The following is a 17616-nucleotide window of genomic DNA, read 5'->3' as shown; positions in this document are numbered from 1 at the left end:
TACTGGGTATTTCAAGAATCTCTTTCTGATTTTTCCCTTTTATCGGTACCGGGGATCGAACTCACGACTGCCTGCTTGTAAGGCAGGCGCTTCTGCCACTGAGCTAAATCTCCAGCCCCAATCTATCCACCCTTGACAAAGTACCACTCTGTTAGATACTCCTTTCTTCTCACCAGGTCAAAGTAAACAGAATCGAAACAGGTTTCCCCAACCTTAGTCTCTCCCCCATTTAAATTTTTCATAAAACATATCTCTGATTATTTACTTTCCTGATCTTAAAAGGCATTAATTATTTTTAACTGCATAGGAATGAAATTTTAGACAATTGTGTATGACAATTCCATTTAAAATTTGACCTCAATTTCTCTACTGAGTTTGATCTCCCATCATTAAATGCAGTCTAATCTTTACTGGTGCCACAGCATTGTTCTCCCTTCAGCTTTATCATTAAATGTCCTTGTGAACCCTCACTTTACCTCCCCAAGTTAAAATTAATTCCTTTTGCCATTCATAATATGGATTTTTCTCATATCATTCTTTTTGCATTCAGTATTGGCATACTATGTTATACAGTGCTTCACATTTCTACACATCTTATGTAACTTTTTAATGACATTGTGAAAGGCAGAGCAAGTGATGGTGTGATGGAATTAGTCACATGTACTGATTATTAAACTTTTGTCCCTTGGCTTTGTGAAGCTGGGACAGGAATTTCATTTTAGAAATGAAACTTCAAGTGCTTTTCTGCCACTTCCTAGATGGGAGGCCCTTTTAGTGTAAGTTACTTAAGTTCTTAGAATTTAATCTCCTCGTTTATAAAATGGGAATTTAAAAAAATCACCTTGAAGGTTGTAGTGAAAAGTAATTGAGCCTATCTAACTACTCAACCAGAGCTCAATTCTAAGGTGGGCAGTGGTGACTCATCTGAGGCCTTATAGAGCTTTGTTCTTGTATGTGTGTGGAAAGCTATTGAATAAGTGAACCAGACAATTAACAAATTAACAAACAACAGATAGACAGGCAGTGAAAGAAATGGGGCAATAGCAAGTGGCAGGTGAACCGCTGGCGCTGAGTGTCACAAGCTGAAGGCCTGCATGCAAATTCCACCTAGCTGTGCAAGCTCAGCACCTTACTCAGAACTTGGTAGGGCACTGAGTGCCTCCAAAAAGCACCTCCAAAAAGCCGGGGACCTGCAGTAGGTTTCTCAGGTCCTGGCTGTGCCCTACCCAGCAACTCCGAATGGGAACCTCCTGTGCTGAGCGGCAGGAGCTGAAGGCTTGCACAGCATATTCCATCTAACTTCTCAGCCTTGTTAAGCTATTCAGAACCTGGTAGTCTTGCCCAGCAACCTCATGCAGGGAGCTTCAGAGTGCCATGGGGGTGAGCTGAAGGTCTTCCCAGTGTACTCCCCCATTTGAGGATCCTTTGAGTGCCACTAGGGATCTCATAAGACCTGCCTAAAGATCCCCACTCATTTAGGGAAACTCCCTGCAGTATGGATAAGATATCCTCAACCCAGGAAGCAACTGAAACCTTGCATTTGGTTTCCTCAAGGGGAATACAGGAAAATGACAACGAAAGAGCAAAATGCAATCTCAAACCTCCAGCCCATCTCAAACAAGCCTAGGAGACACAGACATAGAAAAAAGTGTAAGTCATACACCTGAAACTTCTGAAATGATAGCAACTGAAGTAAAGAAACAACTTCATGAAGCTGTAAAAGAACTCAGATCAGAAATAATTTCCCAGATAAAAGTAGAAATGATAAATGTAATAAAAGAAATGCTAAACACATTTAAGAAGAGGTAATTTTAAAAAATTGAAGACCACCGCAAAAGATGGAAACCTTGAATGAACAATATAAGAAAACAATAGAATGCACAAAACAGATTGAAGGAGACATCCAGGAAATCAAAAATTCCACTGAAAACTGGCAAAACTGCCTGAATAAAAGTGAAGACAGACGTTCAGACCCCAAAGACAAGATTGCAGCTAGTGAACAAGAAAAGAAATACCTTCTAAAAAGAACAAGGAATCAGGAAATTTAACAGTTGCAATATGATGCAAAAAACAACACGATATTAATAGGTGTAAATAAAAAAGAAAGTAACACAAATGATAGCAAAAGACTATTTACAGAAGTACATTTTATAGCTGAAAAATTTCCATAGGAAAGGAAACTAACATACAGATGAGTGAGGCATATAGAAACCCAGTTAGCTATAACCAAAATAAATCTACATCCAGACATACAATAATCATTACCCCAGAAATTCAACATAAGAGCAGAATATTAAAAGCTGTTAGAGAAAAGAGACAAATTACCCACAAAGGAAAGCCCAGCATAATCACAGCAGACTTCTCAACACAAACAATGAAATCAAGAAGAGCACTGAGTGAAGTATTTCAAATCCTAAAGGTAAAAGACTTCCAATCCAGACTGATGTACCCTGAAAAACTGTGCTTTAAAACTGATGGAGAAATACGATACTTGCATGACAAAGAATAGCTGAAGTACTTCATGACCACCAAACCAACCCTGCAAAGAATACTGAAAGATATTCTAGACAGACATTAACTTAACAATGACTCTAAGTACATCAAGAGAAAAAAAAAAAAAACACTAAGCAAGGCAAACAATTTTTTAAAAGGGGAAAGGTAGAGAACCAATAACAAAAATGAGCCAATATATATCAGTTACAGTCATTAATGTAAATGGCCTCAATTCACCAGTTAAAAGAAACAGACTGGCAGAATGGATCAGGAAACAACATCCAACTATAGGCTGTACATAAGAAACTCATCCAACCCAAAAGGAAATTCATGGACTGAAAGTCAAAGGATGGAAAATAATACTTCATGCAACAGGAACCCCTCAAAAAGCAGGGGTAGATATTCTGTTTGCAGACAATGTGAACTTCAAACCAAGAACAATCAGAATAGATAAAGGTCACTATATGCTAGTTAGGGGGAAACTTCAAGAGGACAAGATAACAATCTTAAGTATTTATGCACCAAATATGAGAGCATACAGTTATGTAAAACAAATATTAATGGAAATGAAAACTCAAATAAGCAAAAACATAACGGGAGACCTTAACACGCCATTGACACAAAGAGACAGATCAACTAGAAAGAAAATCAGCAAAGAAATAACAACTGAATCAAACTTAAGAACAAATGGACTCAGTAGATACGTACAGAGTGCTCCACCCAACATCAGCATATATATTTTTCTCAGCTTCACATGGGACATTCTCTAAAATAGATCATATACTAGCCCACAGAACATGCTTAAGTAAATGCAAAAGAATCAAAATTATTCCATGCATATTATCTGATCATAATGCCATGAAATTAGAAATTAATGGCAAAAGAAACTGCAAAAACTTCATAAACACATGGACATTAAATAATACTCCCAAACAACTAATGGGTTACAGAGAAAATTAAACAATATTTACAAGCAAACAAAAATACAAAAACAACTTTGCAGAACCTGTGGAATTCAAGGAAAGCAGTCCTCAGAGGGACATTCATTGCAGTGAATTCCCACATCAGGAAAACAAGACAAATACAAATAAACAATCTGATGCTACACTTTGGACATCTAGAAGGAAAAGAGTAAGTTAAGCTCAAAGCCAATAAAAGGGAGGAAATTATAAAGATCAGAGCAGAAATTAATGCAATAGAGACTAAGAAAACAATAGAAAGAATTAATAAATCAAAGAGTTGGTTCTTAGAAAGAATAAATAAAATTGATAAGCCCCTAGCCAAACTTATTTTAAAAAAGGAAAGAAAAATCTAAAATTCATGTAATAAGAAATAAAAAGGATGAATCCCTATAGACCCCGTGGAAATACAGAAGATCATCAATACCTACTTCAACAACCTTTATTCTCATAGGTTCGATAACATAAAAAAATATGGACAGATTCCTAGAAACATGAATTACCAAACCTAGAACAAGAAGATATAAATGTGAGGAATAAAACAATTTCAGTTAATAAAATTGAAAATATAATTAAACCTTACCAACAAAGAAAAACCCAGGTCCTGATGGATTCACAGCTGAATTCTACAAGAAATTCCAGAAAGACTTAATGCCAACACTCCTCAAACTCTTCAATAAAATTAAAAGGGAAGTAATTTTCCCTAACTCATTCCTGGAAGCAAGTATTACCCTAATACCAAAACCAGAGAAAGACAAAGCCAAAAAAAGGGAACTATAGGCCAATCTCCCTAATGAACATAGATGCAAAAATCCTCAATAAAGTACTATCAAACAGAATTCAGCAAATCATTAAGACAATTATACACCATGACCAAATGGGATTCATCCCAGGAATGCAGGGATGATTTAACATATGCAAATCAGTAAATGTAAGACATCATATTAATAGAGCCAAAGACAAGAATCACATGATCATTTCAATAGATACAAAAAAGGCTTTTAATTAAGTCCAACACTGATTCATGATAACAATCCTACAGGAAATTGGAATAGATGGTCTTCATCTCAGTCTGATAAAACTATCTATGACAAACCAACAGTCACCATCATATTAAATGGTCAAAAACTGAAAGCTTTCATTCTAAAATCAGGAACAAGACAAGAATATCTACTATTACCACTTCTATTTGCTATAATGCTGGGATCATTAGCCAGAGCAAGTAGACAAGAGATAAAAATAAAAGGAATAAGCATTAAAAAAGAAGTTAAATTATTATTATTTTCAGATGGCATGATACTCTACATAGAAGGCCCCCAAAAAGATTTCTAGATGTAATAACCAATACAGTAATATAGCTAGATAAAAAAATCAACACTCAAAAATCAATAGCATTCCTGTACACAAACAACAAATGCACTGAGAGAGAAATAAGAGAAACCACACCCCTCACAATAGCATCCAAAAAAATGAAATACTTAGGAATCAATCTAATAAAGGAGGTAAAAGATCTATTCAGTGAAAATTAAAATGGTCTGAAAAAAAGAAATCTCAGAAAATGGAAAGATATTCCTTATTCATGGATAGGATGATCAAACATTACGAAAATGGCCATTCTCCCAAAATTGTTATACAAATTTGATGCAATTACAATCAAAATATCAATAATATACATCACAGACCTAGAGAAGTCATTCCTAAATTTCATCTGGAATCAGAAGAGACCTAGAATAGCAAAAGCAGTTCTGGGCAACAAGGCAAGGTAGGAAGCATCACAATCCTTGACTTGAAGTTATACTATAAAGCTACTCTGATAAAATCAGCATGGCACTGGAATAAAAAGACCTGAAGGTCAGCGGAATAGATTAGAAGATATGACCACAACTACAAACACATTGAGCCACCTTATCTTTGACAAATGAGCCAAACACGTTTGCTGGAAGCAAGATAGCCTCTTTAATACATGGAAAAACTAGCTTCCCATAAGCTGAAAACTAAAACTAGACCTATACCTATCACCATGTATGAAACTAAAGTCAAAATGGATCAAAGATCTAAATATTAAAACAGAGACACTAATCTGATAGAAGACAAAATAGGTAGAAATCTTGAAAGTATAGGGGTAGGCGGAGAAGGCACAAAAATCAAACTGCATGGGAAATACTTTCCAGAATCAACAACTGGCATCTTGTCTTATTAAAAAGTTTTTGCATGTCAAAAGAAACCTTCAACAGGGTGAAGAGAAAACCCACAAATTGGGAAAAAATCTTAGTCAACTGTCCCTCAGACAAAGGACTTCTATCTAAAACATATAAAGAATTTTTTAAAAATCAGACTCCCAAAATTCAAAGACCCAATCAAAAAATCGACATCTGTGATCAACACACACATCTCAGATGAAGAAACATAAATGGCAAATAAATACATGAAAAAATGTTCAGCATCATTGGTCATTAGAGAAATACAAATGAAAACAACACTGAGATTCCATCACACTCCAGAAAGAATAGCCAGCATCAAGAAAATCACCAACAACAAATGCAGGGGAGACTGTGGGGAAAAAAAGAAACTCTCCTGCACTGTTGGTGGGAGTGTAGAGTGGTACAACCACTGTGGAAATCAGTATGATTTCCTCAAAAAGCTGAGATTGGATGTCCCATCTGACCCAGCTGTTCAACTTCTGGGCGTATTCCCAGAAGAGTTAAAACCATCATACCGTAGTGACATATGTGTACTGATATATGTATGTTTATAGCAGCACAATTTGTAATAACCAAATCTTGGAAACAACCCAAATGCCCATCAACTGAGGAATGGATGAAAAATAAGTGGTATTTGTAGCTATAAAGAAGGATCATTTGAGGCTTTTATAGGTAAATGGATGCAACTTTAAACCATACTCAGAAGTGAAATAAATCAAACTCATATGTGTAAATACCATGTTATCTCCTTAGTGTGAGAAACTGAAAGAGTAAGTAATATACAAAATCTTCAATAAATATTGTGAAAGTCTAGGAAACTGCCCAAAGGAGAAAGAATAACTCAGGGAAAGGGAAAGAAGAAGGAAGAGAAAAGAAAAAAGATATAAATTTGTATATATACACTTAAGATAGCTAAAATGATTGTGCTACTAATTCTATTAGTTTTTGGAACAAAACAGGTAACAGTTATAGGATTATATCAATTTTGCATGTTTATATCTGTAAGCTGAATAACTCTTTTGAAGATGAATATGCAGAACAACAACCTCGGCATAGGAATGTCTTTGGATGCCACCAATGCTTTACCCAAACTGTTCTCAACGTGTGGTACCTTTCTTCTCTTTCTAAATCTGTTCTTCATTAGAATTCTTTTCAAACTTCTTTCCCTCCAGGATACTTTCCCTAACCCAGTATGACTACAATTTGACATTCATGTTGAAACTCTTCTGAATATAAAAAAAAATGCTAGCGTAATTAATACATGTCTATGATAAATATTTAAATTGTAAAAATTATTACAGCAAAAGACACATTGTCATTAATTTCCTTCAAAGTAATCCCCCTTGCTTCAAATCCACACATCTCATTATTTCTGTCATGTTTTGAAGCAATTTTGGCAGTTCAGGAAGCAGTGAGTTTCTTCACAAGCTGTGGTCAAAATGCTGAATGTTGCTGAATGTTCCACTCAATAGAAAGGCAGGCACGTAAGAACACTACATTAGTGTCCTTATCCACCTTATTCACTGATTCTGACACCATGAGGCTTCCGGTTGTTTGCCAAAGTGAAAATGATCATGAGAGATAAATGTTTTGATTTGATTTGGGACCTGAGGGCAACCACAGCAGCACAACTAAAGACATGAAAGAGGACCTCCAGAAAATGACAATGAGGGGATAATTCTGTTTGAAGATGGGGAATATTTTGAGGGGGGCTAATGACAATATGCCCTGTGTATTAATAAAAATTTTTAAAATTAAGTATTTGGTGTATTTTTCCATCACACTTTGTATACCCTGGGCAAGAGGCTAGAAATCAGCAGTATCCCGAATGAACCAGACTCAAGATCGTCACTCACCTCACTCCATCTTTTATCAGTTTTATTAAATGTTTTTCTTCCACTCTAAGTTTTCAAAAGTTTTTTGTATTAAGTAAATTTTATTTTAAGTTTGTGGAATATACCCTCTATTGCCTGTCTTGGATGGCTGATTTACATTTTTTACTGTGGTGTTTCACTCCCCTTCCGGTATTTGTGCATGCATTTGTGTGTGTGTGTGAACTAATCTGCAAAATCTTTGATCTCAAGGGACTGTGTCTTATGTTATTTTATATTCTTGATATAGATCAAGAAATCTTAATAGCATATCAATGATAAAATCAGTAAGTAAAATAGTTCTGGTGATTAAAATTGCCAGAACCAGTGTGTTTTGTTTGCCCTCACAGTCCATGACCTCAAGGAACTGACAGTGTAAGGAGAGGCAGGATAGGATCAGAGAGCAACGGAAACTATACTGCACCTCTGCAAATCAGTAGGAGGAAGCCAAACAGGAACAGACTTCCACAAACCAGGCTCTGTTTGAGTCAAAAACAAACACTACAGAATCTCATTCTAATCAAGTCTGTAAAGTAGAGAAATAAAGAAATAGCTTCATAGGAAAAAGTCACAAAATCTTGTGAGGAGATAGATTCTCATGTAGTTTCTGATTATCCACCCAAAGTGAAAAGTAACTATTAGAGAATGACTTTGATTTAAAAATCTTCATTTTTTGGAATCATATCCCTTTTAGGAAAAGTATAGTTCACACGTAATTTTTGTATACAGAATGGACTTTTTCCAGCATTTTCTGATACCATGGCCACAGCCCAATATAATATGATTACGTACACAGTGGGGTTTTTGGAGGGTTTTGTTTGCTTGTTTGTTTTTTTTGTACTGGAAATTGAACTCAGGACCTTGTGCTTGCCAGGCAGGCACTTATGCTGCTAAGCTGTATCTCTAGCCCCCAGAGTATTTTCATAAGGAATTCATTCTATCTGAACTGACCAAGAGACAAGTGCCTGATCCTGTATAATGCCTTAGAATACATTTCAGTAATTTAGAAAGGATTTCTTTTATAAAGAAGTTTATTTTCATTCACTGAATTTTAAAGCAAAAATAGAACCTTGCTGGGTCTAGATATCTGCCTCTGTCATTAACTGTGTATTGCGACCTTAGACTACTTATCCCCAAATCTTTATACCCTTATACAATGAACTTAAATCAGAACTTCTCCCTCTTGACTATAAAAATTATAATACTAACTTAACTGTTCATCTTTTACACTGATATAAGAAACTGGACTATGAAGTATTCAAGTGTAAAACATTAAGGTTTTAGACTAACTTGTAGTGGAGGACTTGACTCAGAAGTGCAATCCTGCCCGTCTATAGATCATGCCCGCTGTCTTTTCCTAGTGCAGTTCAGGCTCAGATTAGACACAGAAGTTGCTCCAACAAGCAACAAGTGCTCTTCACTGGCAGGGAAAGGATAGCCGAGTAATGTCCTTGGCCTTAGTTACCAGCACACTACACAAGGCCAGGACGTTCTCTTGCCAGAGGCTGCTTTACTATCCAGTCTCCCAAAGGGATGGAAAAAACCAAGTGGAAAAGTTTCAGTTTATAGACTAGTAGGATCCACATCCAAATGGCAAAATTTTGTTTAGGTCTCTGTTTCAGGCTCAACTTGTGTCAGCCCATAATAAAGTTCTGAAAGCAATAGCATTCCTTTCCTAGCCATTTACCCTGATTAGACAGAACACCCACATCCAGGGCTTGATGTGTGGGAGAGAAAGACAGACATAGAATGCAAAGGAAAGGAACAGGGTAACTGATTTGTGAGATGGTAGCATTTATTTATCTTTTTTAAATCAAATATTTAGTGAACATCTACTTTATACATACAAGGCACTCTATAAGTATTAGAAAGAACAGGACAGGCACTATCATGGTGACAGGATTTAGAGCCTATGTCTAATCAGTTAAACGGGTGATTTATAGTAGGGAGCAGGGATATAATCTAAAGTACACTGCCAAGAGAAACTTTAAGAGTGTAGTCCATGGGCAGCGACATGGTACAGTGCAAAGTAAAGGGCATGGAACTAAATTAGCCAGGGTTCAAATACCAGCTGTCCTGCATTATGTCAAGTTTAAAAACATGGAAATGCTGATATTTGACTATTATCTACAGTTTTACATAATTGATTTATTTTTTTAATTTTAAGGACAATAAAACCCAACAAAACAGAGTAAAGCCAATTAAAATAAAGCAGTGACAGTGGTACAGAAATTTAAGGCAGAAAAATAGGAAATCAACAGTGGCTACCACAATATATTACAATAGTTACCCGTTCCATCAGACATAGTAAAATCAAATTAAACAATAAAGAATAAAACCAATCAAAACAGAAGACTGAATAAAACAAAACAATAAACTGAAACAAAACAAAACAGTGAGAACAATAATGGATTTCAAAAACAAGACAGAAGGAAATGACCCATATTTACTGTACTGCATACAATTATCCTCCTGGTAAGTGCTCACACCACCAGCCTTAGACCTACAAAGTCAATCAAACAACACAAGCATTTAGCTGTTCTTGTACCTCAGTTGCTATCAACTCATCCTGTCTTTTAAACCAGCGGGTTGCTTGGGGCGGGGCATTGGGGGAGGCAGCAAGGAGATCTGGCTTCTCTTTTCCTGGGCCCCATATGGTTTGCATGGCTTACCAGAAGGGCAAACTGGCTTCTTGTGCTCCTCCCAGACCCAGCATATTCTACAGGTCAATCACTTTAAGTTCCAGTTTCCTTCAGGTGTTAACTTCAGGGACATTGTGAAAACTGAATGAGAAAATGTCTAAATAAAACCACCTGACATATAACAGGTATTCAGTAAATATAGTTTCCCAAAGACAATCAGATGTGTGAGTCACAGGAGAGATAGTGAATTCTGATCCACACTAAGTTTAGGAAACCAGGAAAAAAAGTTTAAAATGAGCTATGTCTGGATTTGAATAGTGCAGGAAGTGGTACATATGTGAGTGTTTATATGGGGTAGGAAATATAAAAGAATTTTGTATCATCTGCTCAGTTTTGCTGCAAAATTAAAAATGTGCTTAAAAGATTTATTTAGAAAATGACAAAGAGGAAAAAATGACGTATGTTGCCTGTTTAGGAGTTTAAGCATACAGATTCTCAGTGTACACACTGCTGTGTTCACACTGACCTCCAGTTCAGCCCTTTTCCGTGTGTAATGAACTAGTCATTCTATATGCTCACTCTGTTGAAATCTTGGTTGAGTCCCAGAGGCCTCAGTTAATCTGACCCAAATGAGTTGGCAAGTTAGAAAACATACACACGAATACCAATGATCTCAGTGGTTTTTTTTTTTCCCCTCCCTAGTACATTCCTTACCAAGATGAATCTCTCTTGCTTGGCTTCAGTCTCTGCTCACAAATAGACCTGGCTGGTCTTAATTTAGCAAAGTGCAGGCTCCCGGCAAAACCCAGGGGTGGGGCTGGAGCCCTTACAATCCACAGGATATCTTCTGCGCAGACAGGAGCCCAACCCCATTGTAGGACTAAGATATATGCTCAGTATGAATTGTTGCATTTCACAGAAACCACATTTTATTTTCTGTGACTTCTTATACATATGTTTTCTAGGGTCACAGTTATAGAACTTATTTGGAGTGTATTTTTCTATAGCTAAATTTTTTAATAGATAAAATGGGTACATAGAAAATCTATGCCTGCTAAATATTTTTGAAATTACCTATGACATCTAGCATGATCTGATATTTATATACAAGTTCAGCTTTCAGTACAGATTGGCCCTTGATTTCATCTGTTCTCCAAGAAGGATAAAAATACTTATAGGTATTCTACAAACTTTTCCTACATTGAAGCTTATATTTAAAATATCAGACTTTAAATTCTAATAACTGGCTAGCCTAACCATGTCTGAAAGCCAGGCTCTATGATTAGGCAACTCTTCTGAACTTAGACCTCTGCCTGGGACTAGGCACAACACTAACCTTATCAACATATAGCTATACCAGCCAGGATGGTAGAGGTGAGCCATATGTGGCTACTAAACCCTATATATGTGACTAGTGCAAATAAAAATGTGCTGTGAGCATTTCAAAGATTATTCACACTAATTTAAAAGTCTTACTATACCAAAAATTATAAATATTTATGAATGATTTTCAATGTTGATTTCATATTGAAATAATATTTTAAATATATTTTTAACATTAATTTCAACATGCTTCCTTTTATTTTTTAGTATAAGCAATGGAGAATTTAAAATTACCTGTGTGGAACACGGATTTAGGAGACTTCTGGGAAAATGGCACAGCAATATATAGTACCAAATCAGCCTCTCCAAGATTTGGAATCCAGACACTGGAATATAAAATCTTGGAGAAGAAAACGAGGGAGGTAGATTTTTAGGATCCAGGAAGTATCTGGAGCCCATAGGGAAAGTGAAAAGATAGACCTCATTGCAAAAAGGGAGGTGAAAAACTGTACTTTCTCTTTGACTCTTAATGCATTGTGTGGAAGAGAAGGTTCAAGTCTATAGAGATACAGTGAGGGCTGCTGACTCCAGAGGCTTCAAGGAGAAATGCACCAGTGGAAAAAAGCAGTGAGCTACAATAGCTGGTGAGTCACCCCAGTCCAAGAATCCCCTGGAAAGGGTGCTTGACCACACACTGTTTTACAGAGGACTCAACTAAACTTGGAATTCAGAGCAGCTGCGGGTTGCCATCATCTCAGGGCTCCCAGTAACTGGATGAGGCACAACCACAGAGGACATCCAAGGTCTGGGAACCAGCAAGAGACACCAACAGTGTTATAGGAAGAATAACTCAACCCCCAACTCCATAATCAGAGACCAGAATCAGCCTGATCATCTGCAGAGTTGAAAGTGCCAGAATTGGCACCCTGTCTTATTCTTAGCATCCTACCCTAATCCTACGGCACACTTTCTAGGATCATTCAGCACAAATCTGGTCTCTGTCTATCTCCTTTGTATACCAGTGATAGCAGGGACATTCCTTGAATTGAACACAATAACAAAACTGTAGACCTCAGAAGATAGCCACAAATTTAAAAATCACAGAGAAATCTTTATTTTCTTGATTTTTTTTTTTGGTTTTTATGAATGTAAACATGGTTTTTAGTTTTGTTTAGTTGTTTTTATTTCTTCCTTTTTTCCCTCTTGTTTTCTTCACCAGTTTCCTAAAGCTTGAGTAATCTTCCTTTGTCTTTGGCCTTGCTTCTAATCGCTCATTATTTATGTCTATTATTTTCCTCTTGTCTCTTCTAAATTTTCCCCTCTCAGAGTAAAATCACTCTACTGAGAGTATATTTACTATTTTTTCTCATTTGCTTTAGAATTTATTATATAAATATAAATTTTGTACTTATAGTTAAAGGGTGCTAGGTCACATAGGCAGAAACTGCTCATCCCTAATAAATTGAAGAGGCAAGATCTTGGGACAGATTCAAAAGCCAGTTAAACCTAGATAATATCTCTGGAAAATAGTTACTTTTTGAGGAAGCCTTGGTAGCAGTAATAAAGCTACCTACCATATGCAATTTACAAGCAGCAATGTAGAAAACAAATTAAAATAAACAGAAAATGATAATGTAGGGAGCTGAGTGACAGCCCCATTGCTGCCTCCCTGCCTCTCTCTCTCCTATGGGCACTGCGTCTGCCTACATTAACCATAATCCTCTCCTGCTTACATCACATACCCGAATGTGACGATGACCCTGTTGTATTCATCCCCATAGCCTCTTCCTGTCCCACGTCCCGCCCTTGGCCTATAAAAGATGTAACCACTTCCGGAATAAACAGGGGGCTTGATCGGATTCTCTCGACTTGCTTCCATCTCTCTTTGTCTCCCCTATGTCTTTATTTAATCCCCATTCCTCCTCCAGGTACACCCCACGGATTGATCCGCAGGCTGGATCAAGTGGCGCCCAGTGTGGGGGCTCCTGGCACGGAGGAGTCAACAAGGGAGCCGCGAGATAGCCAGCTGAAAGTGAAAGCAAATTGAACCAAAGACCATGGTGAGGAGTGAGCAAACTAAATCAAGGATTAAAGCTAAAAGCAAAAGGACATTAAATCAAGTACCGAGGCCTGCACGGACAACTACCCAACGTCCTGCCTGAGTCACAGTGAGTGAACGGCAACCCCATTCCCTTTCCCGGACATGGGTCAAGCATTGAGCGAACATGAATTGTTCGTGGGAGGCCGTATAAAGGCATTAAAGACAAGAGGGTTAAGGGTTAGAACAAAAGAATTATTGCAGTATTTTCAATTTATTCAAAAGGTTTGTCCCTGGTTCCCCCTAGAGCGTTCTATAGATACCAAAAGGTGGAATAGAGTAAGAGATGCTTTAAAAGATTATTATAGGGTTTTTGGTCCAGAAAAGGTTCCAGTGACCACCTTTACATATTGGAATTTAATCTCTGAGCTGCTTGCTCAGAGGCATGCAGATCCTCAGATTGAGGAGATGATCGCACAAGGCCTTATAGTGCCCCTAAGATGGAGCCTGCCTCCGGCAAGCCTTGTGGTGCTCTTAAAATGGCACTTGCCTCACTTCCGCCACATCAGCGTGGGTCCCTCCCTAAAATTGTGTTTCCGGTGATGGAAACAGATGTACCTCCCCAAGATGGCACTGCACAGCCGCAAGATGGCGCGGGTGCTGCACCGCTAGCTCCACGAGTCATTAGGACTCATACACCATTCACAGTGGCAGTTTTAAAAGAATGAAAGACAGCGGTTGCCCAATATGGCCTTACAGCTGCTTTCATTCTTGCTGTTTTAAATTCTCTGGCTGACGGCTGGCTCACACCTACAGATTGGCAAAGATTGGCCTGAGTGACTTTATCAGGTGGGGATAATCTTTTGTAAAGATCAGAATATACAAAACATTGCAAAGAGACTGCCAGGCACAATACACAGGCTGGCAATAGGTGGGACCTTAATATGTTAATAATAAAAGATGCCTATGCATGCAGAAAGGCTCAAAAAGAGTTTAATCCAACACTTTTCGCTCAAATTCAAACAGCAGCTACTCGAGCATGGAGAAAGCTGCCTGCAAAAGATAATATAAGCTCCTCTCTCATTAGCATTAAGCAAGGCCCAGATAAACCCTTTTCAGAGTTTGTTGATTGTTTGATTGCTGCTGCTAGTGGAGTCTTTGGCCGCGCTGATGCAGGCACTGATTTTGTTGAACAGCTGGCTACAATGTCTGCCGGGCCACTATCAGACCTCATAAAAATAAAACAGGTCTAACAAGATATATACACCTTTGCTGTGGCTGCTACCTTGCAGGGGTTTACAGTTAGACAGTTCTTGTCTCAAAAGCATAAACAGGACTGTTTTGCCTGTGGAGAGACTGGTCATTTTACAAAAAAGACTCCAGAGGTAAAAAATCCAATGTCAATTACTTTGACTCATTTAACTAATCAGAGTGATATTGTTCTAATCTCTTAAGTTTAATTTCAACATATGTAAGGATGGGGATAGCTGCTAAAAGGAGAATGAGAGACACTATGGTAGCTATTATTGTCTTCCCCAATGTCAGATCTTAAAAACCTAAGGAGCCTTCATCATTCTGTAATAATTTGATTAGTTCTATAATATGCAGTGTGTATTTAATGTGTGTAAAGATGGGCACAACTGTTTGGAGGAAACTAGAGACAGTTAAGTAAACAGTAAAGATCTCCAGTAGACTTGCTTTGAAATCTGTATTTTTCTAAATTTTTTTTTAAAACGGTTTTGTTCTGTTTTGGTATGTTTGGTCTTGCCCTCTTTGAGATAGAGGACAGGTGTGTGGGACTGATAAGCATGTTGCTAAGTTTTTGTTGGATCATTGAGCAGAACTGTTGGCAGTGTCACTGTTTGGATGTCACTTTACATGCTTTGATTTTGTGGCCTGGGTGACTATTTCTGAGATGACAATATGTAACTTATTAACTGTTGATTTCTTACCATTTATTTTTCTGTAATTCTGTATTAAGATCACTAGTAAACAAGCCAGACAGATAGTAAAAAATTGCCTTTCTTGTGCAGTGCACCTCCCAGTTCCACACTTTGGGGTTAATCCTAGAGGACTTATCCTCAATGCATTATGGCAAATGAATGTCACCCACATTCCTGAGCTTGGCAATCTTAAATATGTTCATGTAACTATAAATATCTTTAGTGGTTTCATTTATACTTCTCCCCAGACTGGCAAAGCTACCAAGCATGTTATTAGCCATATGTTAACTACCTTATCAGTTCTAAGATGCCCACAACAATTAAAGACTGATAATGGTTCAGGCTATGCTAGTTCTGCCTTTGCTCGTTTCTGTCAACATCTTAATATTGATCATATAAAAGGCATACCTTATAATCCTCAAGGTCAAGGCATAGTTAGAAGGGCACATCTCTCCCTTAAATTCACCATAGATAAAATAAAAAGGGAGACATGGTACCCAACCCGGGGGTCCCCTAGAAATCTCCTTTCACATGCTCTTTTTATTTTAAATTTTCTGACTCTGGATGCTCAGGCTGCTCCGCAGCATCTCGATTTTGGCATACTCAAACTCAAACACGGTTTGCATCTGTTTTACGGAGAGACCCTCTAACCAATATGTGGAATGGCCCTGACCCAGTCCTTATCTGGGGACGAGGTTCAGTATGTGTTTACTCTCAACAAGATAGAGAAGCTAGATGGCTACCTGAATGCATCGTAAAACAAGTAGACAGTTCTTCAAAGACCCCATGCAACACACAGGAATAATGTCATTTCCTAAGGCACAATCCCCTGTGTTCTCTTACAAGTGACACAACCCCCTGGAGCCTTATGCTGCCTACTCAGCCTTTTCCTTGAGCCGTACCACACCCATGGTGGATTTAGACCCTTCCCCCTGTGACTGCGGAAGAGGCTCTTCTTGGTCTGGAGGAACATAAACCAGCCAAATAGACTGCGTCCGGTGTTATGCGAGGCAAGCTCCAAGACATAGCAGAACAACTTCAACAGAGACACAACAAAAGGCTGCCAACCCCTTCTCCTTGATATGTGTGTGGTGGGGGGAGCTTTTCCCTTACCTAGCGCCCTGTTTGGGTCCACTAGCTGCCCTATTGCTTCTCCTTTCTGTGAGTCCTTGTATTTTTCAGAGGATTATGATGTTCATTAATAACCAGATAGACGCGTTTATGGCAAAGCCCATTCAGGTACACTATCATCAGCTGGAGATGGCAGATCAACAAACCTACCGGGAAGGAATTCCCATGAGTGGCCCATATGATGATGCAGCCTAACTGCCCTGGGGCAATGGACAGGCAGTGAGAGACGGGCAACTAGGACATGCATGTTAATTCCAACGGCCACCTAAGACAGGCACAGGACCAACTGCTGTTCTGCAAGCCCATGACGGGTAAGGCCTGGTTGGGTTCATGCAATGAGGTCCTTGACCTAAGACAGATGCTGTCTGGCAGGGCCTGCTATACTCCTGATTAAATAATAGAGAAAGGGAGGAGATGTAGGGAGCCGAGCAACAGCCCCATTGCTGCCTCCCTGCCTCTCTCTCTCCTATGGGCACTGCATCTGCCTACATTAACCATAATCCTCTCCTGCTTACATCACATACCCGGACGTGACGATGACCCTGTTGTATTCACCTCTGTAGCCTCTTTCTGTCCCACCTCCCACCCTTGGCCTATAAAAGATGTAATCACTTCCGGAATAAACAGGGGGCTTGATCAGATTCTCTCGACTTGCTTCCATCTCTCTTTGTCTCCCCTATGTCTTTATTTAATCCCTGTTCCGCCTCCAGGTACACCCCACAGATTGATCCGCAGGCCAGATCATGAGAAGACATAGAAAGAGAAAACTACAGACTTTCAGCTTACCCACGGCAAATCTAGTGGGTACTGAAGTAGTCTGGACTTTCCAAAATGGTGGCAATGGGAGTAACAAAGCAGGTAGAAAAAGAAAATCAGAAATAATTTCACGGATAACTAAAGATACAATGACTGTATTGAAGGATATGGTTAATGAATCTAGAATAGGTACAGATTAAGAAAAAAAAAGAGGAGCTTTGGAAAGTGGTGGAGACAATGAATGCCCTACATAAGAAAG

At 38.3% G+C, this 17616-nt stretch overlaps 1 protein-coding gene and 1 long non-coding RNA gene across 21 annotated transcripts in view; one reads left to right on the top strand and one right to left on the bottom strand.

Annotated features, from left to right (window-relative positions):
* Positions 1-17616, bottom strand: part of LOC100716784 (myomegalin) — a 245631-nt gene that overhangs the window by 104274 nt on the left and 123741 nt on the right. The gene's annotated exons all lie outside the window — the stretch shown is intronic.
* Positions 13345-17242, top strand: LOC134477721 (uncharacterized). The gene is made up of 2 exons (XR_010049879.1): positions 13345-13657; positions 16317-17242. It is a non-coding gene; the product is annotated as an uncharacterized LOC134477721 (long non-coding RNA).

Source organism: Cavia porcellus, unplaced genomic scaffold, assembly GCF_034190915.1.
Source record: "Cavia porcellus strain 051 isolate PalLab524CR breed Dunkin Hartley unplaced genomic scaffold, mCavPor4.1 scaffold_1, whole genome shotgun sequence".
Classification (NCBI taxonomy): Eukaryota; Metazoa; Chordata; class Mammalia; order Rodentia; family Caviidae; genus Cavia; species Cavia porcellus.
This window is presented reverse-complemented; position numbering and strand designations above follow the sequence as displayed.